Genomic DNA, 22,278 nt, shown 5'->3' on the forward strand with positions numbered 1-22,278 from the left:
AGGATGATGTAGTCAGAACGGACAGCTGACCGGTCTCAAGTTTGTTGGTGTTCAATAAACTACAACTTTGGCATCTGGAACTCAAGACTCCGAGAGTTCTTCGCAATTTTCCAAGACAATATCTCAAGATTTTCAGCATCTTCAATGCATAGATCCTCATTCTATAATCATGAAACTATTAAATCATGAATTTATACGTAGTATGTTTATTGATTTAAAGCGAAGAGGAAAGAGAAATTAACATTTTCAAAAGTCCATGAAAGCAAGACATTTTTTCTGTCTGTCAAAAGAAAATCAGCTAAATACAATTGATAATTTTGAACACATTAAATGTAATATAAAACATTGCTGGATTGCAATTGAAACTTGTATATAAGATCACTTAAACTCATTCCATTTCCAAAAGCTGTAAAAAGATTTGAGGTTGTGTGTGATTCCTGAGTTAAACAGTCCCTCCATGTTTGGCTGGCACATTCCCCACATCATCATAGTCTATTATTAGAGAACAAGAACAAATTCCTGTCAATACATCCATAAAAGCAACACAATAAACAGACCAATATTTGCATTCAATTTAAATGAGCTTTTCTGATTACATAAAATTATTATCAAATCTAAACAAAAATTATTCCGTGTGACATAAAACTGGTTACAATCACCTACCAAACAAGTTTCTCACATCTTCACTGACATTCCTCACATCATCGTACTCCTCCTGAACTCCCTCTGAAACAAAATGTGTCTAATTATGAAAATGAACAAAATCTCACATTGCACTTTGTAATACACTAATAAGGACATCATCACAAATAAAATACTTTACATGCAGATATTTTCTATAATGTACTATATACTACCATACTTTATTTAGCTGCTATAATTTTGACAATAGATCACTGCACCAGACTTCAGTCTTGACAGGTATAATTTAAAGTTTAATATAGTCTGAATACAAATCTAAACATGCACCTATTTTATTATTGGAGAACTGTCGCATGATCACAACATCATCATAGTTTTCTGGTATGTCATCTACAAAAAAATACAGAAATAGATTAATTAATGCACAACATATATATTTATATATATATATTTATAGGTATCTAGTGTGTCTTGTTGCTCTTCTAAATGAGTTCAAAGGAAAGAGGAAATATACAGACACTATTAAAGCTTTTCAAAGTTCATGTTGTTTAATTAACTGTAAGTGAAATCCCTGTGATCAGTTTACAAAGGCACTGACCTTTTGGGACTTTACTGGTGATGACGTCATCATAATGTTCAGATGAGTCTCCTACTGCAGATTTTGCTACAATCAATCAAACAAACTCTCAGGTCAAACTTCATTTTAAATATTCGATATACTGTATATTATATATCATACAAATATTTTCATACTTTATTTGTAACAATGAACAAAATTAGTGTGCTCAAATTATATGGTTTCGCTGAAAATGATGTGTGACACTAAATTAAGTATATCCTGCTGCAATGACTGAAGAATGTGTCTGATAAAACAAAAGCAAATGAGGATTATCTAAAGTATGTTAGGAAATTGCTTGATCTTTTTATTATTATTATTATTATTATTATGTGTTAAATGGTATACAGTATATAAAGGAAACATTCATGTTAACTTGCAAGTAAATGTTTTAATTAATTGCACAAGTTTGTATGAAGCAAAATGTAACATCACTTCAGTCTTCTAACCTGAAAGAATCTCATCAGCATCATCATACCCAGAATGCAGTTCTTCAGAAAGGACTCTTCCTGTTATTGGAAAGCAGAACCATCAGAAACATTCACAATTACAAATCAGCACACAACACTGTTTAGATGCAAACTCATACCATAATAGTGACTTTTTATTAACTTCTTATATTATTCAAACACATGGATCTGCAAATCTGTTATAAATTCTGTTCATCTCTACAAACCAGGCACTATACATTCAGATTGACTGACCTCTCTGAGTGATGCGTTTATCTTTATTTGTGACGAGTCTGGGATTAATCTCCTCATAAACTGCTTCAGTCTGAGTCTTGTGTCTTCTCTTGGAAAGAACTGTGAGTGAAGACAGACAAACCTGCATGAGCTCACAACACATGACTGATGACACACTGAATAAACACAATAAAGTTACAATCTAGTTTCATTGTGTTTGAAATGAACTACTGTAGTATGTAATCAGTCATACCTCTCCTCGTCACTCTGTTCTGCTGAATCAGTATAATGAGTGGCAGTAAGAGCAGTAAGAGCACAGATCCCAGTACAATCAAAACCACTGGAGGGATGGAGAGAGAAGATGTTGGAGGAGTTTGTGGACGAGTGATCAGTGAGGACAGAGATTGTGTCACATCTGTCTGTGAAACTGGAGGAAAAGTTGATGTTGTTGGGGCAGGAGTCGTGGACACAGACAAATCTGTCAATTATAAAAATCAAAATTAGCTTCTGAAATCACAATCAAATCATGCTAATTAAGGGCTTGAATAAATACATTTAAATAACACTGAAATTAAACATATGGGATAAATGTTTCTCTGATTTTCATCTGTTCTGAGAAAGCCATGTCTGATTCAGATCACTAAATATTTTGCTCTCACCTGCACAGGTGAGTCCAGCGTCCTCTTTGTGTGAGCAGTCTGTGTGGTTATTCAGGGAGAGAGGACAGTCCCACAGGTGAAACTCATTCCCTCTGCACTCGACTCTGTTCAGCCACACAACACCTTCACCAGCACCAAAGGCTGCATTCCCATCAGCACTCAGTGCTGCTCCACAACCCAGCTGCCTGCAGACCACCTGAGCATCCCTGATGTCCCACTGATCATCACAGACTGAACCCCACACAGCGTTATGATACACCTCCAGTCTCCCAGAACACCGGACTTTCCCTCCACTCAGTCTCAGAGGAACATACTCTAATATTTTGAAAAAATCCAAATCTGTTTGAAATTCTTCTCTTATTTGTTTGTTTGATTGTGTTAGTCACTTCCAAATTCTTTTGTTACTGAAAGCTGAATGAAGTTCTGTTCATATAAACTGTATCACAATTTGGAAAGAATGTGGCATTGTAATATGGAACTGCAATGCGGTCAACAAACCCGGAACTACCTCAAAGCTGTACAATTACACATAATAAATCAACACCTTGTAAATTTTGTCAACCAATAAGAATCAATAATTAAAAAATATTGTGGCATAAGTTAATACATTACATATATATATATATAAATATATATATATATATATGTAATGTATTAACTTATGCCACAATATTTTTAAATATATATATATACTACCATTCAAAAGTTTTGAAACACTTGACTGAAATTTTTCTCACGATCTTAAATGCTTGATGCTTAAATGATTGAAATGAGTTTTGTAGACATAAATATAATTGTGCCACCATATAAATTAATTTAATTATAAAACTAGAATTTTATTAAAAAAAAAAGTTTTAGAAATTGATAACTTGGACCAAATAATAAAGAAAAGTAGCCAAAAAGTTCCCAAAATATATAGGAACTCCAATACGCTTTAAAAAGCATCCCAGGATGATTCCTCAAGAAGTGAGAAAATAATTTATAATGCAAGAGTAATTTCTATATTTTATACTTTTGCTTATTGATATTATACAAGCATATCCATGTATTCACATTTATGTACTCAACTGTAGTCAGAATATAATCGAATACTTCACATTCCTGTAACCAGTTTGTATGGCATTATCAATGCATATGTCTATCCTTGTATTCCTCTGTTTATGCATGTATGTTTACAGACTGAAGACTCACATGTTCAATGTGTGCGTTAGAAGACTATTCCATGTTTCTTCTCTATCACTATAAGGGTTGCAGGCATTGCTGTATCAACATTCCCGTGGGAAACTGAGACGTTGAGTGCAGCAATGTATAAACTTTTGGATTCTTAGTATATGGATAGGTTGCCCTTTTGACTTGATGAGAGCTCAGAACAGGTTGCAGAGAGAGTTACATTTATAATTGTTATTTGTTCAGTCTGCACACACAGCATACCTGTTAGACATCTATGTGTGCATACTTTGCTGAGCATGGTATTTACGAGCGCTTTTGCTAGAATGTATACACAAATTTTGCAATCCATCTAACCGCAGCTTTCGCACTTCAATAGGCCATAACAATATGAACATGATCTGACACCTTGAGATACAACCTTGTCAATTGGGCAGAACTCGCTGTACATAGAAAGGAAATCTTTCTCTGCACAGTCTCAAGAAGGTATAAATACCTTAACTTAAAAAGTTTGGTCTTCCTTTCTAACAGCTCAGCTCTCTGGCTCTCCACATCTGACTTCCAGCTTTGAGGCCTCATCTTACTATCCGTACTTTAACTTATTTCATTTACTTACTTAGTTCATTAGATAAAGACAAGACATTGTACTATTAGTAAGTTAATTCCAGGAATTAGTCCTTGGATATATCCTTAAGATATATCTATTTAACATTTTATAATCAATAATACATTTTTCTGTATTATTACATTTATTACATTACATTATTACATCTCATAATTTCATATTTTTATTAATTTTATTAATTTCTGTAAAATAAATTGTGTTATTCCGTCTACAAAACATATGATTTATTTAAGTCATTTTCAATCTGCTGGATCTCACTGCACCAATATATGAAAAGTTGTATTGCTCATTAAATTGAAATAAACCTACTTGTACAGTGTCTCTGGTTTGGAGCTGCAGAACATGAAAGATGACTTCGAGGCGATTCATCATTTTCCTTTTCTGTGATTATAATAAGATTAAATTAATAAATTCAATGAAACAAAAACTGTAAACACTGAGGCTAAATATTCAATTGTTGAGTGTTTTTAGTTAAATAAAAATGTCCCCTATTTGCCCAAAAACTTGCAGTTATTTTTCAACTGAAAAAGTTCAAAATATTTACAAAAATGGAAATAAAACAAAAATTTACCTGAGCAGGTTATATGAGCCACCTCATCATGATGACAGTTATTCTGTCCCCAGGGTAAAGATGGACACTGCCACAGAGTTGAGTCATGTGGACGACATTTAAATTGATCCAGCCAATTTGACTTTAGTCCTTGTGAATTACTGGGGTCACTGGCAGATCTTCCACAGTTCAGCTCTTGACAGATCAGACTCGCTGTGTCTCTGTCCATCTGGTTCCAGCATACATTACCCCACGATCCATTGTAGAAAACCTCCACATTCCCTTCACAACCATCAGTTAACCTGATTTCATTGAACTCTAGATGGAAAAGAATCAATCAAATAAAAAAAATCCAACAATTGAAAAACATTATGGCTATTATGAATATTTGGGTACCTGAATTCAATTCGACAGTTTACCTGAGCACACGACTCCTACATCCTCCTTGTGTTGACAGTCATGTTTTCCCCATACCTGAGAGCAGTTCCACAGGGATGTCTCATTCCCCTCACAGTTCACCTCATCCAGCCATATGGGTCCAGAACCAGCACCAAACCAGGCTGGTACCTGCTGGTTACTGAGGGCCACTCCACACTGCAGCTGTCTGCACACCACATGGGCATCTTTAATATCCCAAGAGTCATCACACACTGTCCCCCATGAGCCGTTGTGAAAAACCTCCAGCCTCCCTGCACAGTCTCCTCCAGAACCCACCAGTCTGATGGACCCGCGACCTGAGATCACATAAATATATAGAGAGAGAAATGCATGTTAATTCATATTAGTCTATTGTCAGAGAATGCAAATGGCCAGATATTGTTGTTCTCACTAAGGCAGGTGATTGACAGCTGTTGTGTGGAGCTGCAGTTGAGAGTTTGTGGAGAGCTGCAGTTCCCCAGATGAGCTTCACTCCCAGAGCACTGGAAGCCCATCACACACTCATGACTGTGTTCAGGACTGGATGAAGAGGAGCTGTAGAAGTTCAGAACAGAGTCACAGCCCAGCTGTCTGCAGACCACAGAGGATTCAGTGAAACTCCAGGAGTCCAGCAGAACTCTTCTCCAGATCTGATGGATGTAAACTTCCACCTCCCCCTCACACTCTCTCTCTCCAGACAATCGCACTCGCCCAACATGAAGAGCCAGAGACGAATCTGGAAAGGAGGTTTGAAAAGTTACAAAAATACATGCAGAATTCATAATAAATAAAATAAAAAAATGCATGTACATATACATGTAAGGACATGCAGGAATATTTAAGTTATCGAGTAGGCTACATGGATATATGTTGTTGTTGTTTTTTTTTGGGGGGGGGGGTCCTTTGAAATAGGGAGATTATAATTTAGCAATTATTAAGTACATTAGTTGTGTCAAGTAATATTAATTTACATTCATTATGTGATAGAATGCAGATGATTGTTTATTTTCTTTTTGTTATTACAGAATCCTAGCACATGCCTACCTCTTGATGAGTAATCATTAAAATTTCAATATCAACTGCAGGTCTATGGGCTCTATAACAGAAACACTGTAGCGATTAATGTATAATTAGTCTGCTTTTATAGCAGAACTGCAGCAATCATTGCATTGTTGCTAATTCTTGCAGTTCAGTGCACTCACGAGAACAGATGACTCCAACATCTCGTCTATGAGAACGTTCAGCTCGACTCCATGAAGAGATGGGACATTGTGAGAGTTGTGTTTCATTCCCCTGACAATCAAATACATCAGCCCAGATTTCACCACTTCCCTCTCCAAACCAGTCCGCTCCCACAACAGACACAGCAATCCCACAATTCAGCTGTCTACAGAGGACACTGGCAGCTCTCATCTCCATACATCCATCACATACTGTTCCCCACTCATTGAAATACTGATGCTCCACTCGACCAGAACAGACGTCAGGGCCATTTACCAGTCTGAGCGCTGTGTAACCTAACCACAGATCAGAGTGATTACAGTGGTAACAAAAATAAAGCAGTATAAAACTCTATGTACACATAATGCAATATATAACTCATTTGTCATTGAAGATTATAATGTATCCAAAATTAAATAAATAGGGACATTGTTACTTTACCAGAACACATTAGTCCCACGTTGCTAACACTGGTGCAATTATATTTGCGTGAAGATATTGAACAGAATGAAATCTGAGATTCATTTCCTCTACACTGAATCTCTTCTGTCCACATTTGACCCTCTCCTTTGCCAAAAGCAGCTGCTCCCAGCACCTGTACAGGAGCCCCACAGTCCAGCTCTCTACACACAACCTCTGCGTCCTGCTGGTCAAAGGCAGCGTCACACACTGAAACCCACGTCTTCTCATGAAGTATCTCTAATCTCCCAGAACACAGATGAGACCCAGCAGCAAGTCTGGAACGTTTGTGACCTGTTTATATTACATAACACAACAAAGTGTTTTTTGTTTTTGTTTGTTTGTTTGTTTGTTAAAGGTTCTAAATGTGTGACAATATGGATTTATCTTATATAGAGAATACTGTATAATCTGAAATAATTACAACAAGTCTTGATTTCATAGTGAATCTGACACAATAATATTATTAGCATTATTCACCTGAACAGATGACACCAGCATCATAGTTGTGAGTACAAAGAGTGAAATTCCATCCTGCAAATCCACAGTTCTTTAGTGTCGACTCTGATGCATTACATATTACATCAGCCATCCAGATTGGTCCTGATCCTGGTCCAAAATGAGCATCACCCAGAGCATCAACAGGTTTTCCACAGTCCAGTTCTCTACACACCACTGCAGCATCAGCCATATCCCAAAATTCATCACACACTGTTCCCCACTGACCTCTATGAAGAACCTCCACTCTACCAGAACAGGAACTGTTACCATTAACCAGTCTCACATTTTTGGGGTCTAAATAAGAAAGAAATGAGAGAAAAAAAGGAGGGATTTCAGACATATTTACAAGACATTACTCGGATAATACTTTAATTCTTACCAGCACACAGAAGCACCTCATCATTTTCATGGGAGCAGTTGTTTTTGATTGATGGTGATTTTGGACAGAAGTGAATCTGAGATTCGTTGCCTCTACACTGAATCTCTTCTGTCCACATCTGACCCTCTCCTTTGCCAAAAGCAGCTGCTCCCAACACCTGTGCAGGAGCCCCACAGTCCAGCTCTCTACACACAACCTCTGCATCCTGCTGGTCAAAGGCAGCATCACACACTGAAACCCATGTTTTCTCATGAAGAATCTCTACTTGTCCAGAGCAACGAGAATTTCCAATAAGCCTGACGCCTGAGTAGCAAGAGAAAACAAGTTTAATATATACTGCACTGTTTTCATAGAAGGCAAAACAAATGTATTTACAATATAAACTTTGTCATATGCAATGTTAAATAATTTCGTAAACAATGATAATTCAAAGTTGTCTACATAAGCATCATAAAGAAGAGAGAAATGTAACCCTGGTTACAAACAGTATTAAGATGTAATTGAAAAATGTAAATGAGCAGAAGGTAATTATTTTTTATGAGCAGTAAGACAGCAAATGAAAATATGTTGTACTTTGGAGAACTGACCAATGATATTTGAGAATGGTGTTTTGCGCATTTTTCATTTCCTTAAGTAGTACGCGATTGAGTTTTTCCTTTTTTTTTCACTCGGTGGAACAGAAGAGAGTAGATGTGTTTCATTGCGCTCTGAATATATTAGAAATGTTATTATTCAAATAGCAATATTTCATTTAATATTGAAGTGATATTTATTTAGACAAGATTTAACATGTGAAATGGAAGATTTCGTGTAAAAAAAAGAAAAAAGGATTTTATTTAGTTGCTCAGATTGAAGCGGCTGCTGAGAAGAAGCCTCGTTAACGCATAGCGTTACTAACGCATTAAACAGTTGTTTTATGAAGAACGAAAGAGTTTGTAATGAGAGTGTAACTTTCAGGAGATGTTTGAGCAAAAGAGCAATGGAAATCTGAGTTCTTTTGGAGTTAAAATATTCAAGTTCATCAGTGGTCTTGGTTGCACTGAAGTGACGTTCACCGAAGTGAAGTTCTTGGACTTCTAGAATTGTCCAAATTCCCATGTCGTGGAGGGAGTTGGGACTGGCGAGCCACTAGGATCTAAAATCAAGCTTTAATTGAGTGACATTGTCGTTGCCGAGTTGGACGGTAGGAAATTGAACCAACAACACATACACCTGTATTTCTTTGGTTCTTTTGGAGGATTCCAGAAGAAAGACTGAATTAAGTTGTGAATTAAGAATTAAAAGACTGATTCACAGAACCCATTTTGAAACTGGGATCTAAGTTTATGTAAAAAAAAGGGAAATCATATGTGAAATCATTCAGATTTAATTTGTGTTTCTTTTATTTGTATTGTTGTTCGTGTCATTTTATTTTATTTTTATTTCCACAAATTGAAATGGGGAAATGTATTGCATAAATTGAAAGAAATACCAAACAAGTGAATTTACCTAATAAGATAAAAAAAATAAATCGTAAAATTGTTATTCAAAAGTTAAACTCAAGAGTATCATTGGAGTGGATTCACAGGTATCTATATATTAAACTGAAACGAATAAGAGAATAATACCTAGAAGAAATCAAATTCAAAGGGTAATACAACTGGCATAAGAAAAATTATTCTATTTGTTTATTTAATTTTTTTTACACAAACTTGTGTTTTTTTTTGTTCATTTATTTCCTACTTCCATGTTATGCATTCCAGTAATGTGGTATAAATAAGGTTAAAATATATATATATATTCAGCTAAACCTAATACAATGTCTGAGTGAGTCATTATTGTTGTGTGCTCCTTATTTTCAGTAGGGGAATCTAATCTTCTGATAGAGCTGGTCCATATTCAGACCATTTGTGTTTGCAGTAAATTGTGTAAACGGTCACAAAAGTTGGCGAGAGCCATCTAGGAGAATTTTGGGGTGTCATACAACAATAGTGACTTCTCAGTGTGTGAAAGCAGTGTATACAGTGCAGTTAATGAGAACTATGGACATTGTGAGACAAGAGAAAGTAAGTGTCCCTGATGCCGTTCTAGTGAGCGGTATAACGCTATCTGAATCCGATCAAGATCTTGAGTCATGGCTGATGCGCTATGGTAGCATAAAGCGAAACTTACTCATTGATAGCCCAGAATCTGAATTTCATCAGCAAGTTATCATAGAGTTCCAATATAGCTCATTTATGGATGAGCTGCGACCCTTGTTACCATTACGAATTGTTGGTACTTCTAATGCAGACAACATCTTTAATGTCCGTGCCTTGAGCAGTATTTATTCATAGACGACTGAGGGTAATGTCACTAGAGATTATTTAGAGGAACTACAAGAAATTGCTAGGGTTAGCGGAAAACCCTTTCAAGTCGTAATTCAAGAGGAGCTAAAGAAGCTTAATGCTGCTAGCTCTCTCATTGAGCTGTCACCCACGTCGAGGAATGAGAATGATAGTCCTATTGTGACCGATTCTCAAAAATGTCAGTTATTATCTCAGTCACAAAGAGTAGTCGAAGAGACAACTGCACCTCCGTTATCAGGTAGGGTATCCTTGTCAAGTGTCCAACTAAGTAAAGATCAAAACCTGACCAAGACCGATGAGGCAGATGCTGTGCCCACTAGTACTGCTCTGCCCATGGATGTAATAAGCCCCCATAGCATACAACGAGTGGTAGTCGAACATATAGTGCGGGCTACTGATGCTGTATCAAATCAGTACTTTCCTATGCGCCTGAGGTCGTTTTCGGGGAAAGTTCCCCGACCAGCTAACGAACCCGACTTTGATACTTGGAGGGCGAGCGCTGATTTTTTTCTTGATGACCCATCTATTTCTGACTTGTCCACCACAAAAGCTCAAATGGTTACAATGGAAACACAGAATAGTCAAACACGAAAACCATTTAGTTCCAATGGAAATTCTGACAAGTTGCGGCCTAGACAGATCGAGTTGAATGAGTTAAAGCAGTCTCCGATGAGTGAGACAGGCTTTCCTCGACCGCGTCCTGGATACTGTTTTCGCTGCGGCGAAGATGGGCACATTGTTACCCTCTGTGAAAATGACCCAAACCCTTCCAAAGTGACCAGAAAACGCTGTTGGTTGAGGGAGAAACAAGCCCAATGGGACTTGCAGAACCAAGTGAAATCACAGCAGTTAAACTACAGGCCGTCTCTGCAGTAGGGCATGCAGAGAACGGGACTGAGTTTCAATGCCCTGAACAGAATGTGAAAACCTTTGACACTTGTTCCAGAGGCAGAAGGTTACCAAGGGGGTTAATTGGGACAAAGTGCACTGCCCAGTTTTGCATTGATGGAATACAGGTGAATTGTTTATTGGACACTGGGTCCCAAGTGACCACAATTCCGTCATCATTCCACAAGATATATTTAGCAGATCATCTGTTGAAGCCAGTAGATGCCTTGTTGGAGGTAGAGGGGGCCAACAGGAAGTCTGTTCCCTATTTAGGGTACGTGGAAATAACTTTAACCTTCCCTAAAGAATTCTTGGGATTAGAGGTGGAAATTGATACTCTAGCCTTAGTGGTTCCTGACTTGGTAGGAGTGCAACAGATATTAGTTGGAACAAACTCCTTGGATGCCTTGTATGATATTCATGCTCAAGGAGAAGTTGTTGAGCTCAAACCAGCTTTTAATGGGTATCGAGCTGTGCTTAAGATTTTGAGTGCCAGACATAAGCAGAGAGGTGCGGAGACCTTGGGGCGTGTGATTTTGGGAGGGGACGAAGCTGAAACAGTGCCTGCAGGTGGTATTGCAGTGTTTGATGGTGCTGATTATCTAAACAGCTGCATCACAGAGAACATGGCAGTCATTGGGCCTTTCGAATTGTCTAACTTACCAGGCGGTTTAGTCATCGCCAGTGGTTTGCACACCCTGCCCAGCAAACATTCCTTTTGTGTGCCTCTGTTGGTTAAAAATGAAACTCATGCTGACATTGTGATTTCTCCTAAGACTGTGTTAGCTGAAATGTATTCTGTTCAGCAAGTGATGGAGGTTCCTCAAAGAAGTGACTCCTTACAAGCCCGAGGGGAATCAACAGAAACACAAATAGACATTGATTTTGGTGACTCACCTTTGCCGACAGAATGGAAGAGTCGGATATCTGCCTTGCTGAATGCGATGCCTGAAGTTTTCGCCTTGATATGATATGGACTATGGCCATACCGACAAGGTGAAACATTGCATTAAGCTCAGCGATGAGACTCCTTTTAAACATAGACCCAGACCGATACATCCTCAAGATGTTAGTGCAGTCAGGAGTCACTTGCAGGAGTTGTTGAATGCTGGAGTAATAAGGGAGTCTGAATCTCCTTTCGCCTCTCCCATTGTTGTGGTGAGGAAGAAAGATAACTCTGTGCGGCTTTGTATCGATTTCAGGAAGCTGAACGCGCAGACTATTAAGGATGCCTATGCTCTTCCAAATCTTGAAGAGGCGTTTTCGGTGCTTACGGGCTCCAAATGGTTCTCTGTTCTCGACCTGAAATCAGGATACTATCAAATCGAAATGGATGAACAGGATAAGGCAAAGACGGCTTTTGTGTGTCCCATGGGTTTCTGGGAGTTTAATCGGATGCCGCAAGGGATAACAAATGCTCCCAGTACCTTTCAGCGGCTAATGGAGCATTGTATGGGGAGCTTGAACCGGAGTGAGGTTCTGGTCTTCATCGATGATCTAATTGTATTTTCAGAAACCCTTGAGGAGCATGAACACCGTCTATTACAAGTCCTTAATCGGTTGAAAGATTATGGCTTAAAACTCTCTCCTGAGAAATGTACATTTTTTCAGACGTCCGTACGGTATCTGGGCCATGTTGTGTCCCAACATGGTGTGAGTACTGATCCAAGTAAAATAGAAGCTGTAAAAACCTGGCCGAAACCACAGAATCTAAAAGAGTTAAAGTCATTTTTAGGATTTGTCAAATATTATCGAAGATTTGTACAGGACTTTTCAAAAATTGTTAGACCCCTAAATTATCTCACGGCAGGGTATCCCCAAGTTAGGAGGAGAACCAAGTGTAAGGAAGTAAATCGGCCCTACTTCAACCCAAAAGAGCCAATAGGGGATAGATGGACCGCTGAATGCCAACAAGCGTTTGAAACCATAGTGGATAAACTGACAACTGCTCCAATTTTGGGCTATGCTGATCCCAAGCTACCTTACCTCTTGCATACTGATGCCAGCACCACCGGGCTCGGTGCTTTTATCTGCTTTTTATCAAGAGCAGGAGGGACGGTTGAGAGCCATTGCATATGCCAGTCGTGGTTTGACTAGGAGTGAAGCGAAGTATCCAGCTCATAAGCTGGAGTTTTTGGCGCTGAAGTGGGCAGTCCCCGTTAAATTTAGTGACTATTTGTATGGGAGCGAATTCACTGTGGTGACTGATAGTAACCCCCTAACATATGTCCTGACTTCAGCAAAACTTGACGCCACTAGCTACAGGTGGTTGTCTAGTCTGTCCACTTTCAATTTCAAAATCCAGTATCGAGCAGGTGCTCAGAATCAGGATGCAGATGGATAGTCTCGACGTCCAAATGGTCATCTCATGGATGATTTGGAGTCCCAGAAGGAACGGGAACGCATAAAGCAATTCACGTTAAATCATCTGGGTGAGGCTGAACAGGGACAGCAGGTTATGCTTTCTGAGGTAGTGAAAGCCATCTGTGAGAGGCATCAGATTTACCAACCTTCTCCTGTAGCCCGTTGAGTCCTTAGCTGTGACTACAGATGCATTACCTCAAGCATTTATGGATGAGTGTGTCCATGGCCTACCTATGATTCCTAGATTGTCTGAGAATGATTTAGTGCGTAGACAGAGGGAGGACCCTGAAATAAGGGAGGTCATTGAATACCTAGAGTCAAATAATAAACCGCTCAGTTTGAAAGGGAAGACACTGGACATGGTTTTGTGGCTTAAGTAATGGAGTAGGTTTGAAATGAGAAATGGGTTATTGTATCGGAAACATCTTGATCATGGAAAAGTACAAAGACAGCTAGCGTTGCCTAGAGATCTCAGAGAGATGGTACTTACCTGTTTGCACAATGATATGGGTCACCTAGGAGTGGAGAGGACTCTTGACCTTCTTCGTTCTCGGTTTTATTGGCCACAAATGGCCAATGCCATGGAAAGGAAGATCAAGACTTGTGAGCGGAGTGTCAGAAGAAAGTCCCCAGTACAGAAGGCTGCTCCATTGGTAAACATTCAGACCATTAGAGTTAGTCTGTATGGACTTCCTGTCAGTAGAACCCGACAGTAGCAACACTAAAGACGTCTTGGTAATCACTGACCACTTCACGAAGTATGCCGTCGCAATTACCACTCGAAATCAAAAAGCTCAGACGGTTGCCAAGTGCCTTTGGAACCAGTTTTTAGTACATTATGGTTTCCCAGAGAAGCTACACAGTGACCAAGGGCCAGATTTTGAGTCTCACACCATCCGGGAATTGTGTAAGATAGCTGGCATTCGTAAAGTAAGAACAACGCCATACCATCCTAGGGGAAACCCTGCAGAGCGATTTAATAGGACACTGCTGCAAATGCTGGGTACCTTGGAGAACAAACAGAAAGCTAATTGGAAAGAGTATGTCAAGCCGCTGGTACATGCGTATAATTGCACCAGAAATGACATTACGGGCTACTCTCCTTATGAGCTACTTCCTAATGTTTGGAAGGCAGCCTCGGTTGCCCCTAGATATTGCTTTTGGGATCTTAAACGACTAACCGTATCAATCTCATTCAAAATATGTAACCTCTCTAAAGAATAGGTTAGAAGAAAGCTACAAATTGGCTTTGGAAAATAGCATGAAAATAGCCGAGAGGAATAAAAAGAGGTTTGACAGGAATGTGGTGGTTTCTGTTTTGGAAGTAGGCGATAGAGTTTTAGTCCGGAATGTCCGGTTGAGGGGAAAACAAAAATTGGCGGACAAATGGGAATCAGATGTGTACATTGTGTTAAAGTACAAGATGTTCCTGTGTATACAATTTGTCCTGAAGGGACAGACGGTCCTGTCCGTACTCTGCACCGTGACCTGCTCATACCTTGTCGGTGTTGAGGCAGACAAAACTATTTTACCTAAGGTGCCAAATGTCAAACTGGGCCTCAGTCTTGTATGGAACATGCTGATGAGGCAGGAAATTCAAATGATGAGGAAAATTCTGAAAGTGATTCTTATTGTTTTGTACCCAGAGAAAATTTAGAAGTGGTCACTCGGTACATACCACATGAGCGTTCTTCCCATCATTTGGGGAGTCCCCCAATCACAGACACAGTTGAGGTAGCAGGTACCAGCCAGACAAACGTAAATTCTCTGAAAGAAAAACGGCTTAAAGCTAGTGAGGTAATCAGGAAATCATGTGATGGAGTGAATAAGAACTTACTTGTGAGTGATGGAATGGGATCTGAAATTGTGGAAATTGAGCCTGGGGGATGTAGAACAAACAATGCTGTAAGAGTGTCCTGGGAGGAGGAAAGTAATAACTCTGAGGCATTGGATGAGTATTCTGAAACAGAAGTGCTGTATCCAGTTGAGAAATTGAAGGTTGTTCAGATTGAGAAGGATGACCCCAAGCTTGACGGTTCCTGAGGATCATCTTTCAGGTGATGGGATGCCAGGAAAAGAGAACTCACCGAATGAGGGTGTTAGACGTTCTGCAAGGCAGATTAAACCCCCAAAGAAATTTCATTATCCCCATTTAGGGAATCCTTTAATTTCAGTGGTTCAGTCCTTATTACAGGACTGAACCACTGAAGACTCGTAGTGACGGATTAATTGACAGCTGCTGTCAGACTCTATGTTATTATTATTCCTCACACGGTCGCAAGACGACATGTACATGAATCTGGCGTGGTGAGCTGGAACCTGCTTACGTCAGCTGTCACCGCTTACGTCACGAACTACCGCAACAGCCAATACGAAAATTCAACTGCAGTAGACACCGTTCAACCTGAAGAGGGCAGCACTCAGACGTTTTTACACCATATATTGTAGAATTAAAACACTTTATACACAAATGTCAAAAAAATTACTTGAATCAATGACCAGTACTAATAAAGCCCCATGCTTACAGATCATTAACTAAAAAAAGTTGGTTTAGGGTTTAGTTATCCTTTAAGTACTACACGATTGAGTTTTTCCTTTTTTTTTCACTCGGTGGAACAGAAGAGAGTAGATGTGTTTCATTGCGCTCTGAAGATATTAGAAATGTTATTATTCAAATAGCAATATTTCATTTAATATTGAAGTGATATTTATTTAGACAAGATTTAACATGTGAAATGGAAGATTTCGTGTAAAAAAAAGAAAAAAGGATTTTATTTAGTTGCTCAGATTGAAGCGGCTGCTGAGAAGAAGCCTCGTTAACTCATAGCGTGTTACTTATGCATTAAACAGTTGTTTTATGAAGAACGAAAGAGTTTGTAATGAGAGTGTAAATTTCAGGAGATGTTTGAGCAAAAGAGCAATGGAAATCTGAGTTCTTTTGGAGTTAAAATATTCAAGTTCATCAGTGGTCTTGGTTGCATTGAAGTGACGTTCACCGAAGTGAAGTTCTTGGACTTCTAGAATTGTCCAAATTCCCATGTCGTGGAGGGAGTTGGGACTGGCGAGCCACTAGGATCTAAAATCAAGCTTTAATTGAGTGACATTGTCGTTGCCGAGTTGGACGGTAGGAAATTGAACCAACAACACATACACCTGTATTTCTCTGGTTCTATGGAGGATTCCAGAAGAAAGACTGAGTGAAAAAAAAACCCAATACTGTTGTTCTATGGTTTCAGCCATATTCACAAAGTTGTGAATTAAGAATTAAAAGACTGATTCACAGAACCCATTTTGAAACTGGGATCTAAGTTTATGTAAAAAAAAAAGGGAAATCATATGTAAAATTATTCAGATTTAATTTGTGTTTCTTTTATTTGTATTGTTGTTCGTGTCATTTTATTTTATTTTTATTTCCACAAACTTGTGTTTTTTTTTTGTTCATTTATTTCCTACTTCCATGTTATGCATTCCAGTAATGTGGTATAAATAAGGTTAAAATATATATATTCAGCTGAACCTAATACAATGTCTGAGTGAGTCATTATTGTTGTGTGCTCCTTATTTTCAGTAGGCGAATCTAATCTTCTGATAGAGCTGGTCCATATTCAGACCGTTTGTGTTTGCAGTAAATTGTGTAAACGGTTACAGAAACAAAAACATACTTAATAAAAACTGTTTTCAATCATTTAAAAACACTCACTAGAGGCCTTTTAGTTCCTGTCATAAACATTGGGTATTGAGAGCATTACATTCAATAATCATAATCATAAGGCAGCTCACCTGAGCAGATGACACCAGCATCTTTACTATGATCACAGTCAAACGCACCCCAATCTACTGATCCACAGTTCTTTAGTGTGGACTCCGATCCAGTACATAATGTTCGATTCATCCAGATTGGTCCTGATCCTGGTCCAAAATGAGCATCACTCAGAGAATCTACAGGTTCTCCACAGTCCAGTTCTCTACACACCACTGCAGCATCAGCCATATCCCAACCTTGATCACACACTGTTCCCCACTGACCTCTATGACGAACCTCCACTCTACCAGCACATGGACTGTTACCATTCACCAGTCTCACATTCACACTATCTGTATATATTGAAAAGTAAGAATGACAGATGGACAGAGGTAGAGAGTTAGAAACAAATAATCACACAAAGAGACAAAACTAGTATGAAACTCAATTAATGTTCAGTCTGGACTCAGGGGACTTGACATTTTATTTACAGCCTATTGCAAATAATGGTCGACGCTATTAATGCTCTGTTGCAAATTGTGGCAGATAATATTTGTACCCCAACACTGGTGCAATAACGGTTGATGCTATTAACACCCCGTTGCAAATAGTGAAAGATACTATTTGCACCCCAATTTAAATATTAACAAGCAGTATAGGGGCATCACTGCAGCATGTTTATTGTGTGTGTGTGTGTGTGTGTGTGTGTGAGAGAGAGCATGTATTTATCACTTTGTGGGGACCAAATGCCCCCATAAGGATAGAAAACCTAAAATGTTTGACGTTGTGGGGATATTTTGTCTGTCCCTATGAGGAAAACAGCATATAAATCATACTAAATTATGTTTTTTGAAAATGTAAAAATGCAGAACGTTTTCTGTGAGGGTTAGGTATAGGGGATAGAATACAAAGATTGTACAGTATAAAAAACATTATGTCTATGGAAAGTCCCCATAAAAACATGGAAACCCAACGTGTGTGTGTGTGTGTGTGTGTGTGTGTGTTTAGGGGATAGAATATAAAGTTTGTACAGTATAAAAACCATTATGTCTATGGAAAGTCCCCATAAAACATGGAAACACAACAAGAGTGTGTGTGTGTGAGCGTGTATTTATCACTTTGTGGGGACCAAATGTCCCCATAAGGATAGTAAAACCCGAAATTTTTGACCTTGTGGGGACATTTTGTCGGTCCCCATGAGGAAAACAGCTTATAAATCATACTAAATTATGTTTTTTGAAAATGTAAAAATGCAGAATGTTTTCTGTGAGGGTTAGGTTTAGGGGTAGGGTTAGGTTTAGGGGGTAGAATATAAAGTTTGTACAGTATAAAAACCATTATGTCTATGGAAAGTCCCCATAAAACATGGAAACACAACATGTGTGTGTGTGTGTGTGTGTGTGTGTGTGTGTGTGTGTGTGTGTGTGTGTGTGTGTGTGTGTGTGTGTGTCAATTTATTGTATTTGGAGTCCCATAGAAATCGCACCCCACCGCTAAATCAAAACTACAAACATTAACCATGATTTTTATTAGAGTAACCATAGTTTACATTTACATTATATTACATTTATTCATTTGACAGATGATTTTATCCAAATCGATTTACAAAAGAGGAATAATACACCATAATGATTCATATTAAGGAAACAGCAGTACAAAAAGTGCTGAATAACAAAGTTTCAATTGAATCAGAATAACAGATTATAGTGCAACAAGAATATCTGAAAAAATATATTAATATTTTTATGAATGGATGGTTAAATGCTCATGGAAAAAGTTTAATCATGGTATTTGTAGTAAAACCATAGTAACCATAAAATTAACCATAGTTATTACAGTCATGGTTACTACAATATTACGATAGTAAAACCATGGTTAATTTCTTTTAGGGCTTAAACAAACCTCTAGTCAAAATATTAATGCAAATCTAGACATGACCGATGCCAGACACAGAAGACACATCACGGTCGACACTGCGAGGAAATCAGCCTAAATGTTAATTTTTATTTATCAGAGGTAGAATTAAAGGAAATATTAAGAGAGGAAAAAGGATAGGCAACAGTGTGGGACAAAAAGCAGATTCGAACCCGGGTCGAATCACACTGAATTTTTATTAATTTAAGTTTATTTGAAAATGTTCATGAACCTGCAGACATCAGTCCTAATACAAGTGAATTTAATGGGATAAAATGTGACTAATAAAATAAATATCTCCTTTTTTGTAACTCCTACCTGCACACAACAGTCCAACGTTGTTTTCATGTGAACAGTTGTTTTCATTTGATGATGATTTTGGACAGAGATGAACCTGAGATTCATTTCCTCTACACTGAATCTCTTCTGTCCACATCTGACCCTCTCCTTTGCCAAAAGCAGCTGCTCCCAGCACCTGTACAGGAGCCCCACAGTCCAGCTCTCTACAAACAACCTCTGCATCCTGCTGGTCAAAGGCAGCATCACACACTGAAACCCACATCTTCTCATGAAGAATCTCTAATTTACCAGAGCAGCGAGAACCTCCAACCAGCCTGACACCTGTAAAAAGAATAGAGAGCATGGAACATTTTTAAAACAGAGTTTGAATACAGTTTATGTGATAAGATGAAATTTTGAGCTTACCTGCGCACAAGACTCCAGCATCTTTACTGTGATCACAGTCATAAGGCCATTCTGCTAACCCACAGTTTTTCAGTGTGGACTCTGATCCAAAACACATTGAATTTTTCATCCAGATTGGTCCTGATCCTGGTCCAAAATGAGCATCACCCAAAGCATCTACAGGTTCTCCATAGTCCAGCTCTCTACACACCACTGCAGCATCAGCCATATCCCAACCTTGATGACACACTGTTCCCCACTGACCTCTATGAAGAACCTCCACTCTACCAGCACAGGGACTGTTACCACCAACCAACCTCACATTCATTATGTCTGTCAATGTCAGAGAAAGAAAAAGAGAGGGAAAGAGTGAATGAAGACTGAATGTTTATTCTAAATTTAAATAATAATCTGCTCTCTTGATTTTTTTATTGAACTCATACCGGTACACAGCAATCCAATGATGTTCTCATGAGAACAGTTGCTTTTGATTGATGGTGATTTTGGACAGAAGTGAATCTGAGATTCATTTCCTCTACACTGAATCTCTTCTGTCCACATCTGACCCTCTCCTTTGCCAAAAGCAGCTGCTCCCAGCACCTGTACAGGAGCCCCATAGTCCAGCTCTCTACACACAACCTCTGCATCCTGCTGGTCAAAGGCAGCGTCACACACTGAAACCCACGTCTTCTCTTGAAGAATCTCTAATTTACCAGAGCAGTGAGAACCTCCAACAAGTCTGACTCCTGAAAAAAACAAAACAAAAATTATTTTTAACATTAACAACATTATTATGAACATCATATTACAAGGATTCTCGAGATCATGATCCTTAAATCAACATTTTAAATAAAAATAAATAAAATAAATAATTTAAATATAAGAATAAAAAAGATCCAACATGTTGTAATACATGAGGAGAAATACATTTTCAGTTAATAGGAAGGTTTGTTGAAGTTTACCTGAGCAGATTATTCCAGCATCTCTATTATGATCACAGTTGTGTAAACCCCATCCTGCTGATCCACAGTTCTTCAGTGTCAACTCTGATCCAGTGCACATGACAAGACTCATCCAGATTGGTCCTGATCCTGGTCCAAATTCAGCATCACGCAGAGCATCAACAGGTTTTCCACAGTCCAGTTCTCTACACACCACTGCAGCATCAACCATATCCCAAAATTCATCACACACTGTTCCCCACTGACCTGAAGAACCTCCACTCTACCAGCACAGGGACTGTTACCACCAACCAACCTCACATATACACTTTCTAAATATTGAGCAAAACAATGAGAAAGAGAAATGAAGGGATGAGAGAAAGACAGATTTTCACATTTATTAGCAGATATAGAGTTTATGACTGTTCAATGTATTTTCTTAATTCACATGTGATTGTTGTGTAGTTGTGGAATATTTAAATATATTTACAATGGTTATTATTATTATTATTATTATTATTATTCAGTGATCATGTGTAATTAAATGAAATCATTAAAACTTATCACACTCTGATTTGTTCACACGTTATTACTATGTGTTCACATGTGAAATTCATGTGATTTTTCCATAGGTAAATACAGTACATTACACACAATGTGCTTGTTAATAAATATCTCTGCAACATAAGATGAATAAAGATGATTTTTAAGTGAAGTCAGAAAATGCAAGACCATAATTTCTTGATAAAAAATCTTTCATTACTTATGTACTTACCAGCTCTGATGAGATTTACAACTGAGGACAGTAAAATGAGTGTCAGACATCTCTCCATATTCTTCTGCTCTACTAATACTTTGTTTATTAAGTACCAGCTTCTCCTCACTACTGATGAAACAGAAGTACAGGGGTCTTCTGAGCCCTTAATGAGATTAAAAGATGTCAAACACCCTCCAATCACACTCACTATCACCTTATTAGACAGAACAGAGGAAACTATCAAAGAACTTCAGTGACGAATCAGAAGAAGTATTTCTGATTCTCTCCATATACATCAAAAACGTCAGTGCTGATCAGGGATTCTTCACCCCACCCATGAAGATGCCTCACAAAGGAGAGTCACACACACACACACACACACACACACACACACTATATTTAGAGAAGTAGTGACTGTAGTATTGACTTACAGGATACAGGAAACACTCCAGTTTATACACATCAAAGCCAAACACCTGCAGATACGAGATAGAAGCTCTGATAACTAACTGCTAAATAACATATTTGCATGTTATTAAAACAGTAAACTCGACCATTTAAATCATTCATGATTTAAAAATGTATAATCCTGTTTTATTATTAAATATGCTTACCAAGACCACAGTATGACCTAAACTTTATTAAACAAGTGAGTGGCAAAATAGACTAAATACAACATAAATAATAATTACTTTTTTGAAAACACATTTATATATATATATATATATATTGCAAACTCGTT

The 22,278-nt window shown here is 38.2% G+C and overlaps 1 pseudogene; it reads right to left on the reverse strand.

The window, feature by feature from the left end:
* Positions 1 to 225: 225 nt before the first annotated feature.
* LOC127637496 (scavenger receptor cysteine-rich type 1 protein M130-like) lies at positions 226 to 20,947 on the reverse strand (annotated as a pseudogene).
* Positions 20,948 to 22,278: the final 1,331 nt, after the last annotated feature.

This window comes from Xyrauchen texanus, chromosome 45 (genome assembly GCF_025860055.1).
Source record: "Xyrauchen texanus isolate HMW12.3.18 chromosome 45, RBS_HiC_50CHRs, whole genome shotgun sequence".
Classification (NCBI taxonomy): Eukaryota; Metazoa; Chordata; class Actinopteri; order Cypriniformes; family Catostomidae; genus Xyrauchen; species Xyrauchen texanus.